Genomic DNA, 14,499 nt, shown 5'->3' on the forward strand with positions numbered 1-14,499 from the left:
TTGTCTCCAAATCTATAATAAGACGCCAACTCCATGCCAATAGGCTCTTTTGAATGGTTATCAGAAAATAACTTTATTGAGAGCAACCAACAAATAGGCGATTCCATGCCATGACAGCCTGAAAATATTTTTGGTACCTCAGATTGTTCTGGCAATTCTCACATAGAAACTTAATTGGGGGGGGAACATGCTTTTTACTCCTTATATTGTGCTCTAACATAGGAGTATGTCACTCTTAACCGCTAGGCTACATGCCGCCCATGAACTATTGCTTGCTCTAGTGGCTACCCTCAACAGCTCAGGGAACCTGGGCACCTGGAACATGCTTATTCTAATAAAGTCAACACTTGCTACAGTGGTCTGGAGGCCTGGAGTAACACACTAGTATCTGTGCCCCCCTATCTGGCCAGGCAGAGCCCAGCCGTTGTGTCTGAAGGGCTGGGTGGGTCTGCCTTGGTGTCTGAAGACATACTGAGGAGGACGTGGAGGGCCGCTGGGGCACTGGAGGACGCCACAAAGGAGCAGCTGGGTAGATCACCTGGTATGCGTGGCAATTTTGGGGGAAGGTACGGGGAGGACAGGTTTCCCTGATGCCACTGTCCTCATCTGAGGATGAACCAGAGTGGTAGTGAGATGTCACCCTCCACTGCGCTGTTCACCTTCTTTGTCACATCCTCATCACCAAAGAAACTGGCTACCGTGAAAGCATGGTTCTTCTCTTCATACCTGCAGCACACCTCCCCTGGGTCCACCCACAGAGTGAGTTTTCTGGGCAGGCCACGGTCCTTGTACTGAAACCCACTCTCCTGACAGGCCTGCAGCAGCTCTGGATACTCCTGTCCTTTGCTGGGGTTGTCAGGGTACCAAGGCCCCCTGAACTTCTCCACAACAGTCAACCACTCCACAAACATGTCCACTTTCTTTGTTTTATTATTTATTTATTTTACCCCCTTTTTCTCCCCAATTTCGTGGTATCCAGTTATTAGTAGTTACTGTCTTGTCTCATTGCTACAACTCCCGTACAGGGGCTCGGGAGAGACGAAGGTCGAGAGCCATGCGTCATCCGAAACACAACCCAAGCTTCTTACCACAGTGCGCATCCAACCCGGAAGCCAGCCGCACCAATGAGTGGCTAGTGCGCGATGACACAAGGATATCCCTACTGGCCAAACCCTTCCTAACCCGGACGACGCTAGGCCAATTGTGCGTCGCCCCATGGACCTCCCGGTCGCGGCCGGCTGCGACAGAGCCTGGGCTCCAACCCAGAGTCTCTGGTGGAACAGCTAGCACTGCGATGCAATGCCTTAGACCACTGTGCCACCCGGGAGGCCAACATGTCTACTTTCTGGGTCTCCAACTTTTTCACCTTTTTTATCAGTCTCTTCAGGAAAAACACCACTGCTGCAATCATACTCCATATTTCAGAACACACTGGATTACACAAGGAGTATCATGTACAGTTCATGGATTATAGTGTTTTACAGGAAGCATGTATAGGTCTAAAAAGGACCTAAAATGGCAACTTTCATCATGATAAAATAAAAAAGTGATACAAATGTAGAAAGCATGTCAAACATACTTCTTTCCAATTAAGTTCATATGTGAGAATTGGCTATCTGAGATAACCAAAATATTTTTGGGCTGTCCTGGCGTGGAATCGCCAAAATGTAGGGGCCTCATATATGAAAAGTGCGTGCCCACAAAAAAGTCTCTAAATCTTGCATGCTCCAGTTCTTCCTCAATGATTGATATTTATAATTCTGAACTTGACGGAAAGTGTGCGTATCAGACCATGCGTACGGCACAACTTCTAGTGGTTGATCAATTCTATTGCAAGCAAATATTGTTATTTTGGGGGATGGAAGTGTTTGATGCACAGGAATTCTAATAATGGTGGGCTAATAAAAATAATAAAATGTAGGCCTAATGAAAAAACGGATGCATTTGACGTTGGTAAGGAGATCTCATAGTCACATGTAGTCTAATAGATTTAGTTTACTTTAATTATATAGGTTGATATCGTAATTATTAAGTAATCATATGTCTCTCCTTTTCTGACATGACTGGTTCATTCCCGCTACACAAAAAAATATTAGCCTAACATCGCTCATTCAATAGCCAAGCATAATCGAAGGTAAATAGACCGGTAGGTAGCCTATTTAAAATATTTCACAGTATGGACATTGCCGATTTTAGCATGAAAATCTTGATGGGGCAAACTCAAAAAAATAAATGTTGATGTATGCAAGCAAAGCCACTACACAACACAAACTGAAACAATACATTAATTGCACTATAACGGTGACAAAATGTGCCCAACTGTTAAGGCCAACATAAATCTCTCCCAACTGCAGAGCTTTCTTTTCAGCACCATGTAGTGAATCCTTACCACTGCTACACCTGGCTATCAGCGGAGCCTTGTCTGGCAGCGACACAGTTCATTCAGCCTCCTTTACTGCCTTTAAAAAAAACATAGCTGATATGGCTGACTTGCTTAAACAAATGTGGTTTCTACTGACAATTGGGATGTACAAACTATGGCATAATGAGACGACGAGTGGATAAGAGGCAATCCGTAATTTGATTAAGACAATTATGAGCTAGCTAGGAAGACCTAGTCAATATAACTATTTGTTCAGCACTTTTTAAATGTTCAGCGACCGAATTCAGAACTTGGGCTGTTTTTACAGTATTCTACCTGTACACCAAGTCAGAACCATCGGATAAATAAAGGGGACATATAAGCAGACAATGACAGCTCTTAAAATGTTTGATGATTACATTTCTCTAAACATGTATAGTCTATATGTGCATCACCAAGTCAGAACAGTAGGCTAAGTTATGAGGGGGAAAGGGACCAAATTATTTGGGCTACTAACAGCTTACTACACAACATACACTTATTATTACTTTTTTAGCTACAGTATACATATCTCCGTGGCATGTTACATTATTTATGCAGCAGCATACAATACATTTTTAGACTCGTTGTGCTGTGCTCACATGAACAGGAAGGTGGTGCGGCTGTCCTTCTTGTGGGCAAATTTTGTCATCAAACTTTTTTTATCATAGTCTGGCGTTCTCTGGATTTATGTTGCTTTCAAGACAACTGGAAACTCTGGAGAAAAAAAACAGGGTTGAATCATGACGTCAGTGATCTTCAGGTCAGAGGTCTAGAAAGAGGTCCGAGTTCCCGACTTGGAATTCCAAGTTGGATGACCGTTCAAAAAGTATTTTCCTAGTGAATTCACTGAAGTCTGAGATATTCAGGTGTTTGAATGCGGCAGAAGTCATACTGGATCCTTTTCTGGCCCATGGTTTTGAATGTTTATCCTTTTATGCTTGGAAGAGACCCTTAAACCCAGACATGGACCACACACCCACTCCACTGAATAGCACACTAGTGATTGCTTTGTAATGCTTGCAGTTAGCCACGGATTCCTTCCAAACCACTCACGGTTGAATTTGCAATTTCCAACTTGTTGTGTAATGTTTATGTCCAATGGCTGAAGCTCATCGATACATTTTATCTATAAATTCTCTTCATATGACAAGGATTGAAAATGATTTGCCAGTAGATTGTCGACTTGATTCATGATTATGACTGCTTGTCTAGCTTGATAGCTAAGATTTTGAAAGTATGATGTTGACATGATCAGTCCAATCAAGGCTACGGTAGATATGAAGTGATTTGACGTCATTTTATCTATGGCCAATGACCTTGAGCCTTCTTGGATGGGCACTTGTAATGTTACTCTATTGCAGCACCCAGGGGGCTTGAATTTGAGCTCTCTCGATAGATTTTGCAGTGACGTAGTGTCTCCATTAGTTACAGAACACTGAGCCAATTACGGCGCAACTAGAGAACATTACCAACACCTACACTCTTTATTTTCCACTGACTGCCTCTGACTGCCTCTCCACCACAGAAAGCACTGAGTTAGGTTGAAACACCTGCATTTTGGAGTTGCCTTACTCAAGAAAGAGGCTTTATTAACTCAATTATATATATATTTTACTGTTTGCAAACTGATATGTGACACGTATTGATGCCAAAATAACATGTAAAACAGGCAACAACTATATATACAGTGCCTTCGGATAGTATTCAGACCCCTTCACTTTTTTCCACATTTTGTCACGTTACAGCCTTATTCTAAAATGTATAAAATTGTTTTTTCCCCTCATAAATCTACACACAATACCCCATAATGACAATGCAAAAAAAGGTTTTTAAAAATGTTTGCTAATTTAATTGAAATCTTTTGATTTTCTTTTTAAAACATCACATTTACACAAGTATTCAGGCCAAACTGAGCAATCGGGGGAGAAGGGCCTTGATCAGGGAGGTGACCAAGAACCCGATGGTCACTCTGACAGAGCTCTAGAGTTCTAAGAAGAGTCTTGGTGGTTCCAAACTTCTTCCATTTAAGAATGAAGGAGGCCACTGTGTTCTTGGGGACCTTCAATGCTGCAAAAATGTTTTGGTACCCTTACCCAGATCTGTGCCTCGTCACAATCCTGTCTCGGAGCTCTACGGACAATTCCTTTCAAATCAAATCAAATCAAATGTATTTATATAGCCCTTCGTACATCAGCTGATATCTCAAAGTGCTGTACAGAAACCCAGCCTAAAACCCCAAACAGCAAGCACTGCAAGTGTAGAAGCACGGTGGCTAGGAAAAACTCCCTAGAAAGGCCAAAACCTAGGAAGAAACCTAGAGAGGAACCAGGCTATGTGGGGTGGCCAGTCCTCTTCTGGCTGTGCCGGGTGGAGATTATAACAGAACATGGCCAAGATGTTCAAATGTTCATAAATGACCAGCATGGTCGAATGATAATAAGGCAGAACAGTTGAAAATGGAGCAGCAGCACGGTCAGGTGGACTGGGGACAGCAAGGAGTCATCATGTCAGGTAGTCCTGGGGCACGGTCCTAGGGCTCAGGTCCTCCGAGAGAGAGAAAGAAAGAGAGAATTAGAGAGAGCATATGTGGGGTGGTCAGTCCTCTTCTGGCTGTGCCGGGTGGAGATTATAACAGAACATGGCCAAGATGTTCAAATGTTCATAAATGACCAGCATGGTCGAATAATAATAAGGCAGAACAGTTGAAACTGGAGCAGCAGCACGGCCAGGTGGACTGGGGACAGCAAGGAGTCATCATGTCAGGTAGTCCTGGGGCATGGTCCTAGGGCTCAGGTCCTCCGAGAGAGAGAAAGAAAGAGAGAAAGAGAGAAGGAGAGAATTAGAGAATGCACACTTAGATTCACACAGGACACCGAATAGGACAGGAGAAGTACTCCTGATATAACAAACTGACCCTAGCCCCCCGACACATAAACCACTGCAGCATAAATACTGGAGGCTGAGACAGGAGGGGTCAGGAGAGACTGTGGCCCCATCCGAGGACACCCCCGGACAGGGCCAAACAGGAAGGATATAACCCCACCCACTTTGCCAAAGCACAGCCCCCACACCACTAGAGGGATATCTTCAACCACCAACTTACCATCCTGAGACAAGGCTGAGTATAGCCCACAAAGATCTCCGCCACGGCACAACCTAAGGGGGGGGGGGGGAGCAACCCAGACAGGATGACCACAGACAGGATGACCTTTGACCTCATGGCTTGGTTTTTCCTCTGACATGCACTGTCAACTGTGGCACCTTATATAGACAGGTTTGTGCCTTTCCAAATCATGTCCAATCAATTGAATTTACCACAGGTAGAAAAATCTCAAGGATGATCAATAGAACAGGAGACAACTGAGCTCAAATTCAAGTCTCATAGCAAAGGGTCTGAATAATTATGTAAATAAGGTATTTCTGTTTTTATTGTTGAATACATTTGTAAAATGTTTTCTAAAAACCTGTTGTTGCTTTGTTATTATAGGATATTGTGTATAGATTGCTGAGGATTTTTTTTATTTAATCAATTTTAGAATAATGCTGTAACGCAACAAAATGTGGAAAAACTCAAGGGGTCGAATACTTTCCGAAGGCACTGTATATAAACAGTTGAAGTCGGAAGTTTACATACACTTAGGTTAGAGTCATTAAAACTAGTTTTTCAACCTCTCCACAAATTTCTTGTTAACAAACTATAGTTCTTGCAAGTCGGTTAGGACATCTACTTCGTGCATGACACGAGTCATTTTTCCAACAATTGTTTACAAACAGATTATTTCACTTATAATTCACTGCATCACAATTCCAGTTGGTCATAAGTTAACATACATTAAGTTGAGTGTGCCGTTGAGTGTGCCTTTAAACAGCTTGGAACATTTCAGAAAATGATGTCATGGCTTTTGAAGCTTCTGATAGGCTAATTGACATCATTTGAGTAAATTGGAGGTATACCTGTGGATGTATTTCAAGGCCTAACTTCAAACTCAGTGCCTCTTTGCTTGACATCATGGGAAAATCAAAAGAAATCAGCCAAGACCTCAGAAAAATAATTGTAGAACTCCACAAGTCTGGTTCATCCTTGGGAGCAATTTCCAAACACCTGAAGGTACCATGTTCATCTGTACAAACAATAGTACGCAAGTATAAACACCATGGGACCACACAGCCGTCATACCACTCAGGACATGTTCTGTCTCCTAGAGATTAACGTACTTTGGTGCGAAAATTGCAAATCAATCCCAGAACAACAGCAAAGGAAGGACCTTGTGAAGATGCTGGAGGAAACGGGTACAAAAGTATCTATATCCACAGTAAAATGAGTCCTATATCAACATAACCTGAAAGGCTGCTCAGAAAAGAAGAAGCCACTGCTCCAAAACTGCCATAAAAAAGCCAGACTACGGTTTGCAACTGCACATGGGGACAAAGGCAGGGAATTTTTACTCGGCTTTAAATGTCAGGAATTGTGAAAAACTGAGTTTAAATGTATTTGGCTAAGGTGTATGTAAACCTCCGACTTCAACTGTATTATATTTTTTTTGCTAAACATGTGGGGCTCAGAACAGGTGGGGCCACCTGCCCTGAATGATGGGCTGCCACTGAGTATTGGTAGGCTACGGTATTGCTGTCTGATAATAGGTGAATGGAAGGCGTTTTCTTGGTGGGGTTCACGAGCGCACAAATAAGGTATGGCTCTGATTTATCAATGAAAACATGCGTATACGGTGTGTGCAACAGTTTGATAAGTCCCAATAATTTGTTTTGCACATGTAGGGCGGAATTTATTAAGAAATGTACGCACAGTTGATAAATGAGGCCCCTGGAGTTTGATAAATGGCATTGACACTTGGATTGGAACCAGTGCTATGGTCAGATGTGTTATAGGCTTTGCGGTGTTGCTCGATTTTGTTTTTGAAGTTGGTTCTGTTTGGATGTGGCTTGCCCTGAATGGATTCATACTTGTTGGTCAGGATGTGTGTCACTTGTCGCCTCGTTAGTCAGTCGTTAGTTTCACCTGTGCTAGCACAGGTGATATTTATGTATGAACGACTGGCCCAATGCTCCAGTTGGCATCAGTAGTGGTGCGTGGGTAAAATCAGTGGGCAAGCCAAGCCAGTAAAACAAAGCCATATCACAACCATGTTGTGATGATTGTGTTGTTTGCTCTATAACCCATTTATTCATACGCCACGGTGAAATACAATATGGCCGAGACAACTAAAAGACAACAGTCACACAGTGGCAGAATAAATGGAACTACTCATACGTTTCTTTCATCACAAAACCGGAGAACAACATCTGTCAGGTAAAGTCCACAAAACAAATATTGTTTCTAACAAAGAGTTACACGGGCCTCCCGAGTGGCGCAGTGGTCTATCGCAGTGCTAGCTGTGCCACTAGAGATTCTGGGTTCGAGTCCAGGCTCTGTCACAGCCGACCGTGACCGGGAGACCAATGAGGCGGCTCATAATTGGCCCAGCATTGTCCGGGCTAGGTGAGGGCCTGGCCGGCAGGGATGTCCTTGTCCCATCGTGCACTAGCAACTCCTGTGGCAGTCCGGAAGCAGTGCACGCTGACACGGTAGCCAGGTGTACGGTGTTTCCTCTGACACATTGGTGCGGCTGGCTTCCGGGTTAAGTGGGTATTTTGTCAAGAAGCAGTGCGGCTTGGTTGGGTTGTGTTTCGGAGTACACACGGCTCTCAACCTTCGCCTCTCTCGAGTCCGTACGGGAGTTGCAGCGATGAAACAAGACTGTAATTACCAATTGGATATCAAGAAATTGGGGAGAAAAAGGGCAAAAAAAGAGTTAAATGACCTGCAACCTGGGCAAGCAAGTTAATAAGGTTTTCAACAGTTTACTAGCACAACTATTGATTTAGAACCACAGAACTATTGATTTAGAACCACAGATCATTGTTGATAAATATCATGTGGCTGTCCATGGTACCGATTTCTGTCTGTTTGTGTGTGTGTGTGTGTGTGTGTGCTCACGCCAGTAAGTAAAACATTTTTTGGGACTCATCCTACTTGTAGACTAGTTGAAAGTCAATGCCGTCCTCCTCTCCTTCATGTTGGCAAAACAGTCCTTGGCTCTGTCATACAGTACGCTTTTAATGTTTGTTGTCAAAGACTACCGAGCTAAAATGCATGCTAGCCTAACTTCCTTGCATGGGCAACAATGAACCAGCTAAATTAGCTAGCTAGTTAACGTTGCCTGCTAGGCAACATCTAGGCTACATATTGAACTTCAATCATCTCAGGCCAGTGACACAATATATTAACTTATGATTAGATCAGAATCACCATCATAATAATTTACCTGAACAGAGAATTAAGTAAAAACCACAAGTCCAAATCTCCATCTCCATCCATGGCTTAGTAAAGGGCCGATTTATCAAATCAAATCAAATCTTATTTGTCACATACATGGTTAGCAGATGTTAATGTGAGTGTAGCGAAATGCTTGTGCTTCTAGTTCCGACAATGCAGTGATAACCAACAAGTAATCTAACTAACAATTCTAAAACTACTGTCTTATACACAGTGTAAGGGGATAAAGAATATGTACATAAGGATATATGAGTGAGTGATGGTACAGAGCAGCATACAGTAGATGGTATCGAGTACAGTATATACATATGAGATGAGTATGTAGACAAAGTAAACAAAGTGGCATAGTTAAAGTGGCTAGTGATACATGTATTACATAAGGATGCAGTCGATGATGTAGAGTACAGTATATACGTATGCATATGAGATGAATAATGTAGGGTAAGTAACATTATATAAGGTAGCATTGTTTAAAGTGGCTAGTGATATATTTACATCATTTCCCATCAATTCCCATTATTAAAGTGGCTGGAGTTGGGTCAGTGTCAATGACAGTGTGTTGGCAGCAGCCACTCAATGGTGGCTGTTTAACAGTCTGATAGCCTTGAGATAGAAGCTGTTTTTCAGTCTCTCAGTCCCAGCTTTGATGCACCTGTACTGACCTCGCCTTCTGGATGATAGCGGGGTGAACAGGCAGTGGTTCGGGTGGTTGATGTCCTTGATGATCTTTATGGCCTTCCTGTAACATCGGGTGGTGTAGGTGTCCTGGAGGGCAGGTAGTTTGCCCCCGGTGATGCGTTGTGCAGACCTCACTACCCTCTGGAGAGCCTTACGGTTGAGGGCGGAGCAGTTGCCGTACCAGGCGGTGATACAGCCCGCCAGGATGCTCTCGATTGTGCATCTGTAGAAGTTTGTGAGTGCTTTTGGTGACAAGCCGAATTTCTTCAGCCTCCTGAGGTTGAAGAGGCGCTGCTGCGCCTTCTTCACGACGCTGTCAGTGTGAGTGGACCAAGCTAGCTACTGCAGGACAGATCTGTGACAGGCAAGGACAGCGCCAGCTGTGTGTGTTTTGGGGAGAGGGATTGATAGAACGAAAGTCTGTGATACAGACAAGGATCTGTATCACAGATGAAATCTGTGCCCTGTCAAATGAAAGTGTGTAATGCACAAGAATCCTCACTTGTGTGTGAGAGATAGAGAAAGAGGGAGTGTCTGTGTGAGAGAGTGAGAGAGAGAATTCTGTGCTGTGCACGCGTATGTTTATTCTCTCTGCATGTTTGAGTATGTCAGTGTGAGCAAGCTCAAGTGGTGGCGGTATGCGCTGGTGCAACCTGATGCCATCCCACCCATGTGATATGCAAGGTCATTTTCTACCTACCTCTCTGTAGTTGACTGAGGCTGAGCATGGAAAAGCCATAGCAAAAGCCATACAACATGTTGTTGATCTTCTATATCTCTCATTCTCCAATATAAAGCTAGGGTTTAAGAGAACATTTTCGAAACATTTCACTAATGTTTTCAGAATTCCAGAGGGGACATTCAACATTGAAATTCATTTCCTGATGGAAAATTCCTCAGAATATAATGGACAATTTTCCAAAAGAATTATAGGCAAATAAAACAATTATGAAGAGAATTTCAATTCAATCCCTGAGTAGACTGAATAGAACCATGGTTAGTAGTGTATTTCTAAATTCTGTAAAGGTGGGTTGTTCTGAAAACTTTCCCCTCCTCATGTCCTCTGCTCCTTGATTAGTAATCTGACAGCACATGACCAGAAGAAGCAATGTTTTGGAATCCTGTCTAATCTTTTAAAAATCTGTGGAAATTAAGGAAAGGGCATGGATAAAGGCCATTTCAGAGGATTAAGAGTCCTATTTTCTCTATCCTGTCTATAAAGTGCAACAGCCTAACCTATCTAAATGAGGGGATAAGGATATGTGGTCAGTGGTGGTCTAGCAGTTAGTAACACTGCCCCCCAGTGCACACATGTACCATGTTGGTGTGGGTACGAATCTTTGACACTGTCGTCTCCTGTCTCGCTTACTGACTGTCCTGTGTCCTACCAATGAAAGCTTGTGACAAATAACAGAGGAGTACAAACAAATTGGTCACCCCACCAAATGTTTGGGTTAAACAGTTGAGGGATGGGTCCGGAGAAATGTAACCACTCTGATCGGGATTTGGACAATGCGTCATTTAAAGGTATTTTCAGATTGAGCCTACATCATGCTGCATTTCCGTGAATGTGGTCTTTGAGAACATGGGAACATTGGCTTTAAAACTTGCATTGCGGACAAAGCGCAATCGGATTGAATCCCGTCCCAGATAAAATATGCAGGGGCCATACTTGCGAACATAGAAACTATTAAATTGAAACCGTTTCTCTGTCTCAAACTGCGCATCAGCCAATTGAAATAGTTTATTTACTTGCACGTGATAGAATGTTTACACGCGACTAATAATTCATTATTCAATGGATTTATTGCAGAAAGGCGATTGCAGCATTAGTAATGTAAACACCTTACTCGTAAGGTCATAATCGAAGTAATCATACACCGATTAAAACACCTGGTTTTAATCGGCATTCCAGCGGTGTGTTTTATCTGCTGCACGTGCCAGCACCTTTAGCGCAAGCCTCCCTCTTACGCGTAAATTACAATACAATTTAAAGTATGCATCTTATAAATAGTTATATGTATGAACTCAGAATCAAATAGTCTTCATAAAATAGCATGGCCACTGTGGTAGAACAATTTTCTGCATTTATCAAAAATCCCATCAAGTAGCCTGATTTCAGATGTGTCCATCTATTTAATCTGGATTATTAGGGAAATCGTTTTTTTTTTTGTAAAGCATGTAAATGTTTAAACAAACTATTATATTAATCTGACTATCCACAATTATCGTATCATTGTAACCAGTGGCGGAACTAGAGTTTTATAGTCAGTGTCTCTACCTCAGAACTGCAGCTCAATTTCTTTCTTTCTCTCTCTCACGCACACACGCAAGCACGCACGCACACACGCAAGCAAGCACGCACGCACAGTACTGTACTCACATAGTGGAGAGACTTGGGTCACTCTGTTTTCATGAATATATAATCTGGGTCTATAAGTGTTGAACATCAAAATATTTCAGAAAATACAGCTCAAGCAACAAGTAGATAAGATAGCATTTGTGTGTTACATAAATTGCATAGTTTATTTACAAAAAAAGTTGTCACGCTCTGACCTTCGATATCTCTGTTTTCTTTATATTTTGGTTAGGTCAGGGTGTGACGAGGGTGGGTATGCTAGTTTTTGTATTGTCTAGGGTTTTTGTATGTCTAGGGTTTTTTGTAGGTCTAGGTAATATGAATGTCTATGGTGGCCTGATATGGTTCCCAATCAGAGGCAGCTGTTTATTGTTGTCTCGGATTGAGGATCATATTTAGGTAGCCATTTTCCCTTTTGTGTTTGTGGGTTCTTGTTCTATGTTTAGTTGCCTGTCTGCACTACTCATATTAGCTTCACAGTTTGTTTTGTTATTTTGTTCAGTGTTCATTCTTAAATAAAGAAGAATGTACGCACACCACGCTGCATCTTGGTCTCCTTCGTACGACGAATGTGACAGAAGAACCCACCATAAAAAGACCAAGCCGCGTGCCCAGGAGGAGGAAGTATCCTGGACTTGGGAAGAGATTCTGGATGGGAAGGGATCCTGGACTTGGGAGGAAATCCTAGCAGGACAGGATCGCCTTTCTTGGCGGGAGTCGCCTAGGAGCATGAGAGGACAGCAACGACGTCAACGGAAGCCCGAGAGGCAGCCCCAACAATTTATTTTGGGGGGGGGACAAGGGTTGGTCAGCGAAGCTGAGGGGTGAGTCAGAGACTGTCAAGGAGTTATTGGACAGATTGGAGGAGAGTGAACGGAGGGGAGATTATGAGACCTTCGAGGAGCTGTTGATCAAATTGGAGGAGAGTGAAGAGAGAGAGCTGTTGGTTTGGCGTAGTATGCATGGCATTCGCCCTGAGGAGCATGTTAGCTGTCCGATGCCACCTGTGTCAGTTCCTCGTACTCGTCCTGAAACGTATGTTAAAGTTCCGGAACAATTGATGCCGGCTATACACATCAGGTCTCCAGTGTACCTTCACAACCCGTTGTTTCCTGTTCTTGCTTCTCGCACTCTCCCTCAAGTGCGCTTCCATAGTCCAGTACACCCTGTGCCTGTTCCTCGCACTCGCCCTGAGGTGCGTGTCATCAGCCCGGTGCCACCGGTACCGGTCCCACGCATCAGTTCTCCAGTGCGCCTCCACAGTCCAGTACGTCCTGTGCCTCCTCTCCGCACTTGCCCTGAGATGCGTGTCATCAGCCCGGTACCACCAGAGCCGGCACCACGCACCAGGCCTCCAGTGCACCTCCAAAGTCCAGTACGTCCTGTTCCTGCTCCTCGCACTCGCCCTGAGGTGTGTCCCCAGCCCGGTACCACCAGTGCCGGCACCAGGCCTCCAGTGCGCCTCCGCAGTCCAGAGCTTCCGGCGACATTACCCAGTCCAGAGATTCCGGCGACAGTTCCCAGTCCAGAGCTTCCGGCGACAGTTCCCAGTCCAGAGCTTCCGGCGACGGTTCCCAGTCCAGAGCTCCCGGCGACGGTTCCCAGTCCAGAGCTTCCGGCGACGGTTCCCAGTCTAGAGCTTCCGGCGACAGTTCCCAGTCCAGAGCTTCCGGCGACAGTTCCCAGTCCAGAGCTTCCGGCGACAGTTCCCAGTCCAGAGCTTCCGTCAACGTTTCACAGTCCGGAACCTCCAACGACGGGCCACAGTCCGGAGCCTCCAGCGACGATCTCCGGTCCGGAGCCTCCTGCGACGGTCCCCGGTCCGGGGCCTCCGGCGATGATCCGCAGTCCATAACCTCCGGCGATGATCCACGGCCTGATTCTACAAAGGCGGAGGGATCAGTGTAAAAAGGGGGGGCGGCGTCCAGAACCAGAGCCGCCACCGAGGGTAGATGCCGACTGCATTTTCTACCAAAATAATTATCTTCGATTATAGTCATAGCCGTGTATATCCCCCCCAAGCAGATACCTTGACGGCCCTGAAAGAACTTCCCTGGACTCTATATAAACTGGAAACCATATATCCTAAGGCTGCATTTATTGTAATTGGGGATTTTAACAAAGCTAATCTGAGAACAAGGCTTCCTAAATTCTATCAGCATTAAGAATGCGCGACACGAATTGGTAGCATTCTGGAGCATTACTACTCTAACTTTTGCGATGCATACAAAGCCCTCCCCTGGCCATGAGTCCATTTTGTTGCTCCCAGCCTATAGACAGAAACTAAAACAGGAAACGCCCGTGCTCAGGTCTATCCAACTCTGGTCTGACCAATCGGACTCCACGCTTCAAGATTGCTTCGATCAAATGGACTGGGATATGTTCCGGGTAGCCTCAGACAACAACATTGACGTAAACGCTGACTCGGTGAGCAGGTTTATTAGCAAGTGCATTGGTGACGTTGTACCCACTGTGACTATTTAAACCTTCCTTAACCAGAAACCGTAGATTGATGGCAGCATTCTCGCAAAACTGAAAGCGTGAACCACCGCTTTTAATCATGGCAAGGCGACTGGAAACATGGCCGAATACAAACAGTGTAGTTATTCCCTCCGCAAGGCAATCAAACAAGCAAAGCGTCAGTATAGAGACAAACTAGAGTCGCAATTCAACGGCTCAAACACGAGACGTATATGGCAGGGTCTACAGTCAATCACGGATTAC

At 44.3% G+C, this 14,499-nt stretch overlaps 1 pseudogene; it reads right to left on the reverse strand.

Moving 5' to 3' along the window:
- Positions 1–381: 381 nt before the first annotated feature.
- LOC115107489 (protein BTG3-like) lies at positions 382–13,775 on the reverse strand (annotated as a pseudogene).
- Between the last annotated feature and the right edge of the window lie 724 nt (positions 13,776–14,499).

Source organism: Oncorhynchus nerka, linkage group LG24 (genome assembly GCF_034236695.1).
Source record: "Oncorhynchus nerka isolate Pitt River linkage group LG24, Oner_Uvic_2.0, whole genome shotgun sequence".
NCBI classification, from domain to species: domain Eukaryota; kingdom Metazoa; phylum Chordata; class Actinopteri; order Salmoniformes; family Salmonidae; genus Oncorhynchus; species Oncorhynchus nerka.